Genomic DNA, 17,629 nt, shown 5'->3' on the forward strand with positions numbered 1-17,629 from the left:
TGGGTATATCCTCTACACACAGACCTATTTTAACTTCTCCACACATTAATTAGTAGGGTGATTCTCTCAGTGGGTTTATAAGGTCCAAACTATTTTCATAATCATACTAAAATATTTTATTTTCTAATATGCTAAATATCACCAGACATAACCACATAAACAAAAGTTCTTTGGGGGGGCTTCATAATTTTTAAAAATGTAAAGTGGTCCTGAAACCAAAAAGTTTGAGAACTGTCGTATCCCTTGTTTAATAGATGGTTCTTCATGAGTCATTGTGGCTAGTGTAATATCACAATAATCATAATAATCATCCAGTAGCCAGCTTTTTGGTGACAATTCTTTTCAAACTTCCTTAAGCTAGTCCTTAAATGGTAGACATGTGAGTCCTTGGGAATACTCAGAACTTTTGATTTATTCATTCATCTTCCTTCCTGCCTTCCTTCTCTCTTTCCTTTTTTCCTTTCCTCCTTTTTTTCTTTCTCTTTCTCTTGTAAAACTTACCATTGCATACTTCTTTTGTAGCCATGGAGAAACCAAGATCTTATGATTTGGAATAGGACTTTAAAGGAGGACTACATAAGTAAGAGCTCTTATTTTTTCTCCCATCTCCTTTCCTACCTATTTCCTACCATGGCATACTGTGAGAATCCTTTTGGGGGTGTTATGACTTTTAGAAATTCTCCACTAAGAGCCAGAGTGTCAGAGTAGTTAGTGTACTGGACTTATAGTCAGAAAGACCTGGGTTCAAATCCCACCTTAGAAACATAACTGACTGTGTGACCCTGTGCAAGTCATTTAATTCCTCTCTGTTTCAGTTTCCTCATCTAAAAAGATTGGGATCTGAAGATTACTTTATCCTACTCCTTAGATTATATCTAAGTATATAACCAGGTCCCTCTTTATTTTTTTTTTAAACCCTTACCTTCTGTCTTGGAGCCAATATTGGCTCCAAGGCAGAAGAGTGGTAAGGATAGGCAATGGGGGTCAAGTGACTTGCCCAGGGTCACACAGCTGGGAAGAATCTGAGGTCAAATTTGAACCTAGGACCTCTCATCTCTAGGCCTGGCTTTCAATCCACTGAGCTACCCAGCTGCCCCCAGGTCCCTCTCTATCAAAGCAAATAAAGTTTGGTGTTTGGTACCTGGATGAAATTGGTAAGGGTAGCACATTTGGAAAATAGAATTTTCCTCTTACTGCATCCTGGAATAGCCAAACCATTAAACCATTTTTGATTCTCATGATTCCTGTGTCACTAAGATCCAGAATAGCCTCAAAAGTCAATCAATTTAAGACACAAGACCTTTAGGTATATTATATACAAACCAAATTAACAGAATCTGAAATTCAGGTAGTTTCATTTTGCTGTTAAAAATGAGGAAACGCAAAAAGCTCTGTCAAGTCCTTTTTCTGTTGCTATTCCAGTTAGTTACTTTGGACTGTGAAATGACTAGTGGGAGCTGAGACAAAGAGACCCCACAGGAAATGAGTCACTCAAAAAAAATGTAGATTGGATATGGGTCAAACTCAAGAGGGGTGGGCAAGTGTGGTGATGGTATACACCTGTAATCCTGCTACCAGGGAGGTTGAGGCTGGGGATTCTCTTGTGCTCCAGGTAATTCTGAGCTGCAGTGGGTGAAATCAATATGATTTCTGCACTAAGCTGAGTAATAATATGGGGAGTCCCTGGGCGTTAGGGACTTTGTGATTTTGGTTTTTCTTATTGTTAGTATATATGATGATATTATAAGAATGCTACCAAGAAAGCCTTTGAGGAGCAGCTAGGTAGCACAATGGATGTAGTGCCAGGCCTAGAGATGGGAGGATCTAAGTTCAAATATGACCTTAGACATTTCCTAGCTGTTGGACCCTGGGCAAGTCAGTTATTTAACCCCAATTGCCTAGTCCTTGCTGGTCTTCTGCCTTAGAACTAATATTTGTTTTGATTCTAAGATAGAAGGCAAGGTCTTAAAATAATTTTTAATAAAAAAGAAAACCTTTGAAAATTTTGAGGCACTATGTAAATGAGTTTGGTTCTCAGTGGTTCAATTAGGATGCATTTGTTAAGCACCTACTATGTGCCAGGCATTGGGCTAGGCATTGGGGATATAGAGACAAAAATGAAACAGTCTGTGAAAGGAGATCAGTTTGTGGAGATATTTTATGCACATATAAATTTATACACAAGATATTTATAAAGATACAAGGTACTTTTAGTGAGGAGGTGCTAGTATGTGGGGGGCATGATCAAGAAAGACCTTTTTATTGTTACTTGATAATTTCTGTCCTCTTCACTTCTTAAGGAGGCATCTGATTATAATAAGAAGAGCTAGCCTTCATGTACTATTGTGCTAAGTGCTTTATAAATATTATCTCATTTGATCTTCAAAACAACCCTGAAAGGGAGAACATTGTACACAGAGACTGATACACTGTGGTACAATCGAACATAACAGACTTCTCTACTAGCAGCAATGCAATGATCCCAGACAATTCTGAGGGACTAATGAGAAAGAAAATTAGCCACATTCAGAGGAAGAACTGTGGGAGGAGAAACACATTAGAAAAACAACTGCTTGAACACATGGGCTGATGGGGATATGATTGGGGATGTAGACACTAAATGATAACTCTAGTCCAACTCTCAATAATATGGAATTAGATCTTGATCAATGATACAGGTTAAACCCCATGGAATTGTGCGTCAGCTAAGGGGAGGTTAGAGGGGTTTGGGGGAGAGGGAAAGAACATGAAATAAGTAACTAGGTGAAAATATTCAAAATTAAAAAAAAAAAACAACCCTGAAAGTAGGAGCTATTGTTGTCTCCATTTTACAGATGAGGAAGCTGAGGCAACCAGAGGTTAAGTGATTTGCCCAGTATCACACAACTTGTAAGTGTCTGAGTTAAGATTTGAACTTAGGTCTTTCTGACTCCAAAATATATAGGCTTTTCATTGCTTTATCTTGCTGTCTCTATGTATAACATTGCCTTTCATAAATTTTAGATTCCTTGCTTCATTTCTCTTCTTTGAACTCTATTCTTCTTCATCAATGCCATTTTATTTATTTCACCTGAGTGAACATTTATTAAACACCTACTATTCCCAAGATATTGTGCCATAGGAACAAAAATGAAATTCTCTGCCCTAAAGGAGCTTATATTCTATGAATTTCTACTGTCAGCCACTGTGGGCTCAGAGAAGACAAACTCTTGTTAACAGTCTAAGCAGAGGGAAATCTCAAAATCTGAAGATTTGATTTGGGTTGTGTGTATGAGGATTTGAGATTATGTCAAATGACATAATAGTTATTTTTAAAGTTTGTTTTAAATTTAGTTTTTATCCATTTTTAACATTCTTTTCTGTTTAGATTCTTACCTTCCCTCCTACCCATACAGTATCCAATGATGAAGGAAATAATAGGATAGTAATTATGTGTGTGAAATCATGTGAAACATATTTCCCTATTAGCCATATTGCAAAAGACAAAATAAAATAGAGAAAATTATCCTTCACCTTGCACTCAGCATTCATCATTTCTCTCTCTGGAAGTGGATATCATTTTTTCATCATGAATCCTTTGCAATTGTCTTGGATCATTCTATCGATTGGAGAAGTCAAGCCTTTTACAGATGATCATCATTACAATATTGTTACTGCACAATGATCTCTTGGTTCTGCTCACTTCACTTTGTATCAGTTCCTATAGCTCTTTCCATGTTTTTTTTTCTGAACCCTCCCCTTCACCCAATCATTTCTGATAGCATAATAATCATCCATCACACTCATATGCCACAACTTGTTTGGCCATTCTCCAACTTATGGACATTTCTTAAATTTCCAGTTCTTTGCCAACACACATACACAAAAACGCTACTATAAATATTTTTGTACATATAGATCTTTTTCCTTTTTCTTTGATCTCTGTTGGGGTGCTGCCCTAGTAGTGTTATTGCTGGATCAAAGCAGTTTTATAGCCTTTAGGCAGAGTTCCAGATTGTTCTCAAGAATACTTGGAACAGTTTCCTACTCCACCAACAGATCATTAATGTACCTATTTTCCCTCATCCACTGTAACATTTGTCATTTCTGATAGGTATGAGGTGGTATCTCAGAGCTATTTTAATTTGTCTTTCTCAAATCAATAGTGATTTAGAGCATTTTTTTCATATGACTATAGAATTGATATAACTATTAAACAACTATTCAGGACTACACAGTAATTTAGTCCATTGTATAACAATCCCTGCTATAATTTCCCTAACTCGTGGTCATCTGACTACTACTTGAAGTGTCCCAAGGAGGGGCCAACCATCAGCTCTAAGCAATCCCATTCCACTTTGGGACAGAGCTCATTGCTAGGAAGTTATTCTTCACATCAAGATTAATTTGTTTCTTTACAACTTCCTCATTCCTTGCTCTTTGATCTACACTCTGGGGCCAAAAATTCCTCATCCCTAAGACAACCTTCAAGTATTTGAACACAGCTTCACATCCTTTCTTTTCTGGGCTGAAGACCAGTGTGCCATCAACACAATTTTAGGAAGAATTCATATAATATGACTGAAGTAGTATTATCTATTAATTTGAATTATGTTCACCATTGTCTTTCATTTGCATGGATAAATTTCTTAAACCCTCAAATATTTTGACTTAGAATCAAAATACTGTGTATTGATTCCAAGGCAGAAGAGTAGTCAGGGCTAGGAAATGGGAATTAAGTGATTTGCCTAGTATCATACAGCTAGGAAGTATCTGAGGCTAAATTTGAACCCTGGATCCTCCGGTCTCTGGGCCTGGCTCTCAATCCATTGAGCCACCTAGCTGCCCCCTTGCATGAATAATCTTGATTGCCTTTTCTCCCAGTAAATCAAAGTAGATCCTCGTAATTCTCTTTCCTCTGAGCCTGGTATCCTCCTGGTATCTCACTATTGGACAAAGCTTTGAAAAGAGTGTCCCTTCTGCCCCCTTGAAGGCTATACCAATAGCCATACATTCTCAGCTCTGGCCACAGAGACCAGAAGCTTCAAGAAGAACAGATTTTTGAAGGAGAGAGGTGATCACAGTTCCTTACTGTACTTAGGATTTCACAATTGCTTTTCCCTGGCAGGGTGTTGGTTAGAGGGTTTTTTTTGGAATCACAAATAAGGAAGATAGAGGGTGGGTGTGGGAAGGAAGCTATTTAAATGTAGATTTGAGATACAAATAACATCCATCCTTGGAAAGAGAATCTAGAAGAAAGACAGGTGGGGGGTAGGGCCTAAATAACTTGTCATTCTGTAAAACTTACTACTTTACTAAAGGATTATTGACAATTTCAGCCTTAAACAACAAGAGCATGATAACATTATTCAGTTTAACAAACATTTATCCAGTGTGTCTATTATCTGCAGAACACTGGGACATGTATATGTGGGGGGTTATGCTTTTGTTTTGGGGGTGATATTCACTGATAGTTATTAAACTACATGGAGTGTTTGAGGTGTTCAGGGAGGACTATTATGACTGGTACAGGGGCTTGCCAAGCCCTTTTCAGTGTTGCCCATCCACTGTTGGTATCCTTCTGTCACCCAACTTTCACCTGTGGCTCCAAGAAGCCATAGCAGCCACACCCCAGCCAAACCATCTCAGAAGATGGACTACACCAGACTGAAGATAACCAGTAAGCTTCAAGCCCATCAGTGAGTTAAGGAGGTGTCTACCCCAGACGTGTGAAGACTTCCCCAGGAGGAATGGGTGGATAAGAACAATTTTCTCCAATGGCCATGAAGACAGCTGAAGAAGGTGCTGTGGAGGCTTAGAGCTTGGTCAGACATCAAAGATAACCAGGATCGTCCACCGCATCCCAGGCCATTGCCAGTCATCCTTTCTTTTGCCTTATCCTTGGAGAGAGTGAGGCTGATGACTTTGTGCAGCTCTGCCTCACTTAAATTCAATTTACCCACAAGTCAAGACATCACACCATAATGTCACTGGTCCTCTTAAAAAAACAAAGGATGAAAAACAACATTAAACTACCTACTCCGTATAACTCAGAATTGTGCTAGGGTGTATGGGGGCTACAAAAGACTCTAAGATATAGTCCCTGTCATCAAATTGCTTACAAATAGTTGCCAAAATGCCCATGTACATATATGAACGATAATAATACATAGTTTCACCGGCAAATGAATGGTACAGTAAAAATTAGATTTGAAGCTCAAGGAGACCTTAGAGGTTATCAAGGTTAACCCCCTCATTTTTCTGATGATGGAACTGAGAACCAGAGAAGACGTAGGATCACAGATTTGGAGGTAGAAGGAACCTTAACAGCCATGGAGTCCAACTTTCTAATTTAAAAGTTAAGAAAAATGAGGTATAGAGAAGTTATGTAACTAGGCTAGGGTCACACACATCAAGGCTCTATTAAGTATTGACTTCAAATTCCATGTCCTTGCCACTAAGTAATGTGCATGAGGGATAAAGCACTTTTGGCTGTAATATTCAAGGAATGCTAGATGGGGAAGTGAGACAAACCTGGCTCTCTCTCTTTTTTAATCCTTACCTTCCATCTCAGAATCACTACTGTGTTTCAAGACAGAAGAACAGTAAGGGCTAGGCAATGGGACTTAAGTGACTTGTGTATTGGTTCTAAGCAGAAGAACAGTAAGGACTAGACAATGGAAGTTAATTGACTTGCCCACTAAGAAGTGTCTGAGACCTAATTTGAACCCAGGACCTCCCATTTCTAGCCCTGGCTCTCAATCTAAGGAGCCAGCTAGCTACCCCTAGCCCATTATATCTTAAACTTCACTAAGGGTCTGAGACACAAAACTAACTCTTTGGAATTGAGAAGACCAAGGATAATTGTAAGGCTGGGAGATGGGTGACAATGGGTGATGTCTATCTAGTCAGGCATATGGTTAGGCATATGGTAGGCAGTTAGGGAGTGCACTGGGCCTGGAATCAAGAAAACTCTTCTTCATGTGTTCAAATCTGGCATCAGACATTTACTGTGTGACCCTAAAGACTTAACTGGCTTTGCCTCAATTTCCTCATCTGGAGAATGAGCTGGAGAAGGAAATGGTACCAAAAAACCCCCAAAAGGGACACTGCATTAATGAATAGGAAACACTAAAATGAGTTTGATCCTAGAACAAATGATTGCTAAACACCTACTATGTATAAGGCATAAGTTTAGGAGTCATGGGAGAATTTGGATCTATGTTGGTAGAGAGGAATATTTATGTTGGTGAGATCATATGTCTTTTGAATTATTGCTCATTGTTTAGGAGAAAATGCTAGGGGGAAATTCAAAGGTCTTACCTTCCTGCAGCTTACAGTCTAGTAAGGATGTGTGATGCATAATTAAATAATTTTAGAACATGATAACTGCATTAGAAAGTTGCTATCAGTATTCTGGGAAATCTGGGTGTGGGGAAGGGATTTCTTTCTCCCGTGACACACTTGCCTAGCATAGTCCCTGGCACACAGCAGGCGTTTAGTAAATGTTTATAAAATTCAATTCAATTCAATTGAATCTATCTAGGAACCCATCCAGGAAATGATACCCATTCATGGGAGCTGTCCATAGATCCAGCTATTCCAGAATAATGAGAGGGATAGTAAACTTCCTTTAACCTACCTCCTCCTTCCCTTCCCCGCAACATACCCTGGACTTAAATCAAGGGTAACTTACCTCACCTATGTGTGGCAAATTGTAAGAAATTGTTGGAACTTGGACTCTTATCCTTAATAAGTCTAATGTTTGGTTTTGGTTGACATCATTTTGACTTTGTATTAATTCTGCCTGTTCCCTTGGATTCTGCCAACTGCAGTCTTCTTGTTTATGGACATCATTCTTAGAGATTTTGTATTTGAGGATCTGGAAACAATCTTTTTGTCCACATGATCTCCTAACACCTGGTCCTTCATGGACTTAGACTGTGCCATTACAAGTCACCCAACCTGTCTTTCTCCCACCACAGCATCCAAGACCTAAGCTGACACTATAGGCTACTTTCTGTCTCACTGTTGTTCCCACTTAGCAGAGGCATCAAAGAAAACAAGATTAGGAAAGAGTCCCCATTGACGGGGATTATAAGAGAAGGCTTCACAAAGGGGATAGTACTTATCCAAAAGGTCTTAATAGGTGACTAGGATTTCATTAACAATTAAATGGTGCAATAGATTTTGAAGTTGGGAAGATCTGAGTTCAAATCCAAGACCCAGACACTTACTGTGTGACCTTGGACAAGTAACTTAAACCCTATTTGACTTGGTTCCTTTGTAAAATGGGGACACACTGGAGAAGGTAATGGCAAACCACTTTAGTGTCTGTGTCAGATCATGACTGAATGACTGAACAAGAATTTTATTAATTAGAGGCAAGGGAAAGGTAAGTCATATAGGACATAAAGGCACAGAATAAAAATAAAAGAATGTAGATGGGAGAGTACACGTAATATACAGAAGTAGCCAGAAATCTAGATAGAACAGTAGATAGAGCACTGAACTTAGACTCAGGAAGACCTAGGTTCATTCCAATCCAGTCTGAGACACTAGTTTGTGACTCTGGGCAAGTCATTTCACCTCTATTTGCCTTAATCTTCTCATCTGTAAAATGGGAATAAGAATAGCACCTACTACTCAGGGTTATTGTGAGAATCAAATGAGATAACATTAGTAAAGCAGCACTATTTAAATGTGAGCTATTATTATTAGTCTGCCATGTTGGATGGAGAGGAACAGTGTGAGAGAAGAACGAGAAGGTGGCATTCAATGATGGAGGTTCAATGGCTTCAGATTATGGAGGTCCTTGAGTGACCAGTTTAGAAATTTTAACTTTGTTTGACAGGCAAGAGGAGCCATTAATGGGATTTGAGCAGAGGAGTTAGATAACTAGATCTTTTATATACTTGCTTGGTTATGAGGGATCTCAGCGTGCAGATGGATCTTGTCTGGTGAGTGGGGAAAATGTCTGTACATGAGTAAGGAAAGATGAAGGAGCAGTAGCTGGAGGTGGGGTCTTTGACAGTGATTCCAGACATGACTAATTGTATGGGAGAACCCCTTGGTTCCTCTTGTCTAATCACATGATTCCTACTCACTTGCCCTCCTACACCCCTTTGCACATTGCATACAATTTCATTCATTTGGAATGATAGGAGCCCATTCTGACAATGAAGAGCCGGAGACTTTTAAGGGGTTGTGGCTTTATTATTTCTAGTAGAGTACATTTTCTGAGTGAAGATATAAATAGGTACTAATAAGCAAAATGAAGTAAGCTAATGAAGAAATTATAATTTGTAACAGAACTGCACTGTATAATAATGTATCAAAACATAAAAAGTCCATAAACGTAGCAGAATTAATTGCCAAACCCAGAAATTGAATTTACATCCAAAGAATACTTAATTTTTAAAAATTATGTTTTGAAAAAGCTTCTAATTTTTTTAAACCTTTACTTTAAACTCTTTAGTATTAATCCCCAAACAGAAGAGCAACAATAAGGGCTAGGCAACAAGTGACTCATCTAGGGTCACATAGTTAGGAAATGTCTGAGATAAAATTTGAATCCAGGCCTCCTGATTCCAGGCCTGATACTCTATCAGCTCTGCTATTTAGCTGCCCCTATTGATTTTGTGTGTGTCTGTGTGAGCACACAAGTGTGTGCATGCACGTGCCTGGGTTCCCCAGACAGAAAATTATCAGAGGAAGAAAATAAAATATTTTTTACTTTGGAAGAATCATTTAGCCTGTGACTAAATTTTTTGCAAATACTTATTTGGGACCATTGGATTGACTATAGATTTGACAATGATTTCATAGAACTACATTTAGAATTTCTGAAGATAAGCTCCCCAAGAGCAAACACTTAGATGTATTCAAACTTTGGTCTCTCTCTCTCCATTAGGGCTTCCCAAAGCAGAGAAAAAACACTTGCTAAGTGGGAAGAGACCTTAGAGATTGTTGTCCTTCCTACCCCATTTTCCAGAGGAGGAAACTGAGGACTAAAGAGCTACAACGATTTGCCCAATTTTATACAATGAGTTCATGGCAGAATGAGACCCTGGACTCACTCTTTTGACACTTTATCCAAAAGAATTTTCTACTGAACTCTATTGTTTTCCTATCAGCATCTCATTTTAATAACTTTCTCTCTGTGATTTGACCAGATCTTTGATTTCATCTGTGTAGGAAGCAGACTGGCACCTTCCCTGGAACTTAAGGTCTTAGAGAGATCATTTAGACACTGAGAATTTAAGTGCCAAGCTTGCCCAGTTGCATACTGCTATTATGTGGCAGAGATGGGTCTGGAACTCAGATCTTCTTGACTACAAAGCCAGTTCTCTACATGGTACCATTTCGCCAAATACTTTCTTATACTGTATCTAGACAACCATCCAAGGGTGTTTTAATATTAAAATTCAAAATGGATTTGTTGAGGCCATAGGACCATACTTCTCCACTTTTACCGAATTAAAAACTATAGCTAATGCACATTTTTCCCCCATCCTTTGGCATCAGACTGTTGAACTAAAGGTCACAATTAAAGCTATCTGGGGAGCTTAGAAGTGGGTTAAACATTCCCTTTGGGCTTTATACACAGGAGGTATTTAACAAAATGTTTAAAAATCAAATTGAAGGGGCAGTTTGGTATCACAGTAGATAAAGTGCCAGGCCTAGGATTGGGAGGACCTGGGTTCAAATCTGGCCTCAGACACATCCTAGCTGTGTGATCCTGGGCAGGTCACTCAAGCCCATTTGCCTAGTCTTTGTCTTGCTGTCTTAAGAGTTATTACTAAGACAGAAAGTAAAGGGTTAAAAAAATTAAATTGAAATGAAATATATGCTACATTCTGAAGCAGAATGGTGGAATAAGTTCTGGGCTGGAAGTCAAACGATAGAATCTCCAGTCTCAGTTCGGAAATGAAAAAAGTTGTGTGTCCTTTCAGATGAACTTGGTTATAATTTTTTCTAATTCTATAAAAAAGTTTTTAGGTAGTTTGATAGGTATGGCACTAAATAAGCAAATTAGTTTAGGATTGTCATTTTTATTATATTAGCTCGTCCTATCCAGGAACAATGAATGTTTTTCCAATTATTTAGATCTAGTTTTGACTATGTGAAAAATGTTTTGCAGTTGTGTTCATAGAATTCCTGAGTTTGTCTTGGCAAATAGATTTCCAAATATTTTATATTGTCTAGAGTGATTTTAAATGGGGTTTCTCTTTCTAATCCTTTCTGCTATTTTGTTGGAAATAAATAGAAATGCTAGTGATTTCTGTGGGTTTATTTTAAGCTTTGTGTCCTTGGACAAGTCAGTTCCTTTCCCTGAGCCTCAGATTATATAAAATGAGGCAGATGGACCAAATGATTTCCAAGGTTCTTCTAGCTTAGACTCTCTGGGATTCTAGTTTTAGTTTTTTTATTTATTTTTATTTTTTTAAACCCTTAATTTCTGTGTATTGGCTTATAGGTGGAAGAGTGGTAAGGGTGGGCAATGGGGGTCAGGTGACTTGCCCAGGGTCACACAGCTGGGAAGCGTCTGTGGCCGGATTTGAACCTAGGACCTCCCGTCTCTAGGCTTGACTCTCAATCCACTGAGCTACCCAGCTGCCCCCCACTCTGGGATTCTAGGAAGTGGTTTCTTTGGGTGCATTAGCCTGTCCACAGCTTGGGTCCTGTTGGCTTGCCCAGGTACCGAGGAGAAGGAACCATTTGTTATCATCAGGCTTTCTGAATATATTTTATTAGTTGGAATCAGCTAGAAAAACTGGCAGGGGGTCAACGGGGTGCCTACAGATTGTATTACAAATAATTCTGGGAATATACTACTACCTTGCTTATGTTTCTGAGAGTTCTTAGCTTCCTTCAGAGGTTTGACCCAGGTGCTACCTCCTTTCAGAGACCTCCCTTGAAGGGTTTCATTGTTATTTCTCCCTTCCACCACAAATAATAATGACAATAAGAATAATAGCTAGCATTTATATAGTATTTTAAGGTTTGAAAAAAATATTTTTACAAAAATCACCTCATTTTAATCATCATGACAATCCTGGAAGTACCATTATCCCTATTTTACAGATAAAGAAACTGAAGAAACAGAAGATCAGTGACTTGCAGTGATGCACATAACTAGTATCTGCACTAGATTCAAACTCTGACACTTGCCCAAGGTTAAATGGGTAGGTGAGCTGTAGGAGTGAACTGGCATTACCACCTTTGACCTGTTGACCAAAGACAAGTTCTTTTGATGCTCTGAGTCTAATTCCTATTAACACCTCTAGCACTTAACTCATAAGTCTGTTATGAGGTTTAAACTAGGTAATGTATGTAAAGTGACCTTAAAAGCCCAAGATATCAGCAGCCATTTTTTGCTATTGTTAGATTTTCAGTTAGCAGGGCTCTGTGGCCATCTCTCTTTTACTGATTTTGTGGGACACCCCACCACAAATCACTGCTCAATGTTTGGTGATGACATCCTGTGGAATGGAAATCATGAAGCTACCCAGGAACTAGGTACATCGAGTACAATATCCAAGAGGAAATTGTGAGGGGGAACATTTAAAAAAAATACTCCCATTTAATAAATGCCCCTATTTTCGATGGTAGACAATTCCACTCTTCATGGCTCATAGGTATTTATTTTGTGATAGGTTCTATGTATTGATATGAAAGCTATATATCTTTAGAGACAGTAAAGCACAGAGGGTCCAATTTTCAAACTATCTAGGGTGAGCAGATGCCACGTGCTGGCAATACAAGGAATTCATGGAATCAGAAGCTCTTTGCCATGTGCTCATTGGGATTTCAAGGATTAGAAACTGGTCTATCATTCTTATGACTCGGGTCCTTTGCTGATTCAAGATCTAGAAAGCCAGGAGAGGAAAAAGATGAGAGAACTTCTTGTGGGAGTATGGGGGTTAGGGAAAGCAGAATTCTGATGCGCCGAGGGTTAAACATTGTAGAAGACTAGAGGCCAGAGGATTAAACAATATAGAACAAAGGCCAGACTCAGATGTTGAAAATGGAGAAATCCACTTCAAACTAAGATCAGCACTGAGGTTGTACAGTGATTTAGGGGGAGGGGGCAGAGGTCTTGCTTGTTGTGGGCTCATAGATTCAAAGCTAGAAGAGAACCTTAATCTTATTTTTCCAGTGGACAAAATGGATCCCAATAAGGGTTAAGTGATTTATTCAAGGTCGTACCAATCGCAAATGGCAGAACTGGGATTCATAACTACGTCCACTTACTCTAAATTCAGTCTTTCCACTGAACTGGAAAGGGGAAAACATCACCACAATCCTCCCTGCAGTGCTATGTTACACAATTAGGCCATCCAGGGTAGCCATGCATGTGAGAGTGGGGAGAGAGGATTGGGATTTACTAAGGTTATCTACTAAGATTACATTACTAAATATTGCATACCAATTCTGTGGTCTTGAGCCTTGAGCTTGTCACTTATTTTTTCTGCGTCTTAGTTTACTTGTCCACAAAATGGGAATCATGATTTTAGAGCTGGCAGGCACCTTAAAGATCATAATTTATGTTTTGTTTTGATTTTTAGATCTCTGGACATTCTCCCTCCCTTTTCAAGAAATTCAGTCAACTCGCTCATGGTTTTCTTCTCCAACCCAAAACTTTCTTTCATACATGGAAACTTCCATTTAAATGTTCATCTCAAATGGTGATAACATTGACATCATCTTTATCCATATGTGTTCCACCTCTGCTACCCATAACTCTGAAATTCCTCTATTTTACTACAGCTTCTCCTTCCACCTCTCTGTACTTTACCCCTCCTAAACTTAATTCTCTAGTCCTGTCAGAGCTCTAATGATTTTACTCCTCCCTGTTCTCCAAAGCCATAATCCCTTGACTTTCTTTTTCTTGCTTCAAAATTTTGATCTTCCTTTTAACTAGTTCCACTTCATAGTGGGTCCACTTACCCTTGAGTCTCTTGTCTCATGGTCCTAATTCTTTTCATCCCTTTCCAGATTCCAACTCCAGACTGCACTGACCAGCCTTCTCTGATCTTGCTCATCCACTGCTAAATTCCCCTGGGTACATTACCCAATGGTATTTATGTCATCCCAACTGGGCCTTCACTGCTGTATGCCAATTCCCTCAGTCTTCCCTGATTGACTCCATCACACTCCCCACAGGAACTATTCCAAAACTTCTCTTCTTTTCTCAAACCACCTACACTACCACCTCCCCTTTCTTTTTAGAAAAGGACCTTACTTCATACTTCACTGAAAAAATTGAGGCCATCTGTCAAGAGCTCCCTCTCCTCCCCAATTTCACACTTCAGATCACCTTTGCATCCTCCTCCATCCACTCCTCACTCATGCCTGGATTCATTCTTTGAACTCCTGCCTCTTGCCTACCACTTTGCCATCCTGGTGAAACCTCTTCTCAGACCCTACTCTCTTGATAGGTAACTCCCTTTCTGGGACAATTATTTTAGGAAGACCCCAGTCATGCCTCACCCTTCTCATTCCTAGACAGACTCTTGACTGTTTCTCATTTTGTTGCCTTGCTTTTTCAGAGTACCCTTGTTCCCTGCCCTTGCTTTCTAGTTACCCTACATGTATATAATTTCCCCCATTGGAAAGGATGCTTTTGGAGGGCAAGGACCATTTTGTTTTCTTATATTTGTATCTCCAGTGTTTACAACTGTGCCTAGAACATAGCAAACACTTGATAAATGCTCTATGTATCTTTCTACTTATATATACATGTATGTACGTATGTAACTATCATCTCTTTTGCTCAAGTCACAAAGGACAAGGCAGACTTTTATTTACCAATATCAATCTTTCTATTTGTGCACTTGAAACTTTCAACTCCCATCTTTTCTAGGAGCTTGCCTAATTTCATCATTTTTTGCCTCTTTCTTCCTCGTTTACAGTTCTTTTCTCTTATTTACTAGTTTCTTCCATATTATCGAGTTCTTTTACAAACATACCCCAGACCTCCCCTATTCCTAAAACAGCAACAAATCTTTTAAAAAAAATTCCTTGCCTTCTGTCTTAGTATCAGTTCTTTTTATTATTATTATTATTATTTATGTATTTTAATTAATTGATTTAAAAAAAAAACCTTTACCTTCCATCTCGGAGTCAATACTGTGTATTGACTTCAAGGCAGAAGAATGGTAAGGGCTAGGCAATGGGGGTTAAGTGACTTGCCCAGGGTCACACAACTAGGAAGTGTCTGAGGCCAGATTTGAACCTAGGAACTGCTGTCTCTAAGCCTGGTTCTCAATCTACTGAGCCACCCAGCTGCCCCCAGTATCAGTTCTAAGAAAGATGAGCAGCAAGGATTAGGCAATTGGGGTTAAGTGACTTGCCCAGGGTCACTTAACCCCAATTCTCTCAGTATCTGAGGACAAATTTGAACCCAGGTCTTCCCACTATGCTACCTGGCTGTCCCAACAGTTTATCAAAAACCTTTCATTCAATTGTACCAAACCCTCAAACCATCAATCTATATCTTTCCTCCCTTTCATAGCCCAAATCCTACAAAATAGTTGTCTCCACCTAACCATCTCACTTCCCATTTACTTTTTGGTCCCTTGCAAACCAGTTTCTGTCCTCAGTATTCAGCTGGAACTTCTCTCTCCAAGTTTGCTAATGATCACTTTATTGCTTTTATCTAATGGCCTCCATCGTGACCTTGCTACAGGATCATGGATCACACGTTATAGATGGAAGGAATTTAGAAGCCATGTATGTAGTTACACCCATTTCCCACCAATTACGCTACAAGTCTCCAAATTTTCCCTGGATCCAGTACCTTCTTCCTCTATCTCCATGTCCCTCCTTGGTTTTCAGCTTCCTTTGTGTATTGTCTTTCCTCCATTAGATTATAAGCTCCTAGACAGCAGGGACTATCATTGTTTTTATTTGTATCTGTACCCCTTAACATAAAGCCTGGCACATGGATAATAAATGCTTATTGATTGATTAATTTATCTAGTCCACCTCTCCCCCTGTATTTTACAGATATGGAAACCGAGGTGTAGAAAAGTTAAATGCTTAAGGTCATTTGGGTAGGAAGTGACAGAGATGAACTGAGGTTGACATTGTTACTAACCCTCCTCCTTCTGTCTAATTTCTCTTCCTTGGGAATTTATGACACTTTACATTTCTCTTCCCACATGTAGGACTGATTCTTTTCAGTTTCCTTTGTGGGTTCATCATCTACATCCTACCTCTCTACACTTACCACAATCCTTTTCTCTACTCATACCACAACAGACCTTAGTCAAGGTTTCGAGTACCTCTTGCCCAGACTATTATAATGAGATCCAGATTGGTTTTCTTGCATCCAATCTTTCCCTTTTCTAGTCTGTCTTCTCCTTGGCTGACAAGTTAGTATAGTGCAGATCTTATCATGTGATTTCTTTGCCCCAGAAACTTCAGAAGCTCCCTATTGCTTTTCGCATAAGTGCAGTCTCCTCTGTTTGACATTTAGAGACCCTCAGAATTTGACTTCAGTCTCTTTTTCTGGGTTGATTATATATTATTCTCCATCTGGCACTCTAACCAAACTGGCTTCTCTTGCTATTCTCCATACACAACACCTAATTTTCCACCTTTGTCTTTGCACAGCCTTTCCCTTATGCCTGGAATGCTCTCCCTTCTCTCCTACACATCTTGAATCCCTTAGCTTCCTTCAGTCCAACTGCTATCTCCTTCAAGAGGATATTTTCTCTAATTCTTAATGGTCCCCACCCCTAATGTCCTGGGTATTTATTTTGTGCACAGCCTGCATGCAATTATCTGTAAACATATTATTCTTCATAAGTAGAATGGAAGCCCCTTGAGGGCAGGGATTGTCTCTCTTCTGTATTTGTCTCTCTGGAGCATAGCATAGTGGCAGACATATAACTAGATTTTATTAAATGCTTGTTGGTTGGTTGATAAGATTTAGAGATGGAAAAGATTTTAAAAAATCCCCAAACCATAACTTCTGTCTTAGATTTGATACTAGGTATTGATTCTAAGGCAGAAGAGCAGTAAGGTATACGCAAATGGGTTTAAGTGAATTGTCCAGGATCACACAGCTAGGAAGGATCTGAAGCCAACTTTGAACCTAGGTCCTCCCAACTCCAGACTGGTGCTTTATCCACTGAGTCATCTAGCTGCCCATCAGAAGGGATTTCAATGCTCATCTAGCCCAACACCCTTAGTTTATGGAGATGCTAAGAGAAGTAAATTGATTTACCCAAAGTTACCTAGCTAAGTAAATTAGAGAGCCAAGATTCAAATTCTCGTCTTCTGACTTCTGTATATCTTTATGGTTTTCTCTGAGGATCATATAAGAGGAGTGTAAAAATGCTTTTAAAAGGAGAAAGCACCATGTGAATATCATAATTTAATACTTCAATTATCTACAATTTCTCCTGGGTGAGAGCTCTCCTATTGATGAAAAACACAACCCCTTTGCACAAGTAAATAGGAATCTTTGAGAGTCGCTATGAACAAAAAATCCTAGATCACCTCCATGTCATGATGAGGCATCAGAACAAGGCTTGTGCTAAGGAAGGATACTGACGATGAATTGTTAATAATGCTCCAGGTATCTCAATGAGTTTATATGGCAGAATAGTGATACTGATATCTTGACATCCTGCCC

This window comes from Gracilinanus agilis, chromosome 2 (assembly GCF_016433145.1).
Source record: "Gracilinanus agilis isolate LMUSP501 chromosome 2, AgileGrace, whole genome shotgun sequence".
In the NCBI taxonomy this organism is placed as follows: domain Eukaryota; kingdom Metazoa; phylum Chordata; class Mammalia; order Didelphimorphia; family Didelphidae; genus Gracilinanus; species Gracilinanus agilis.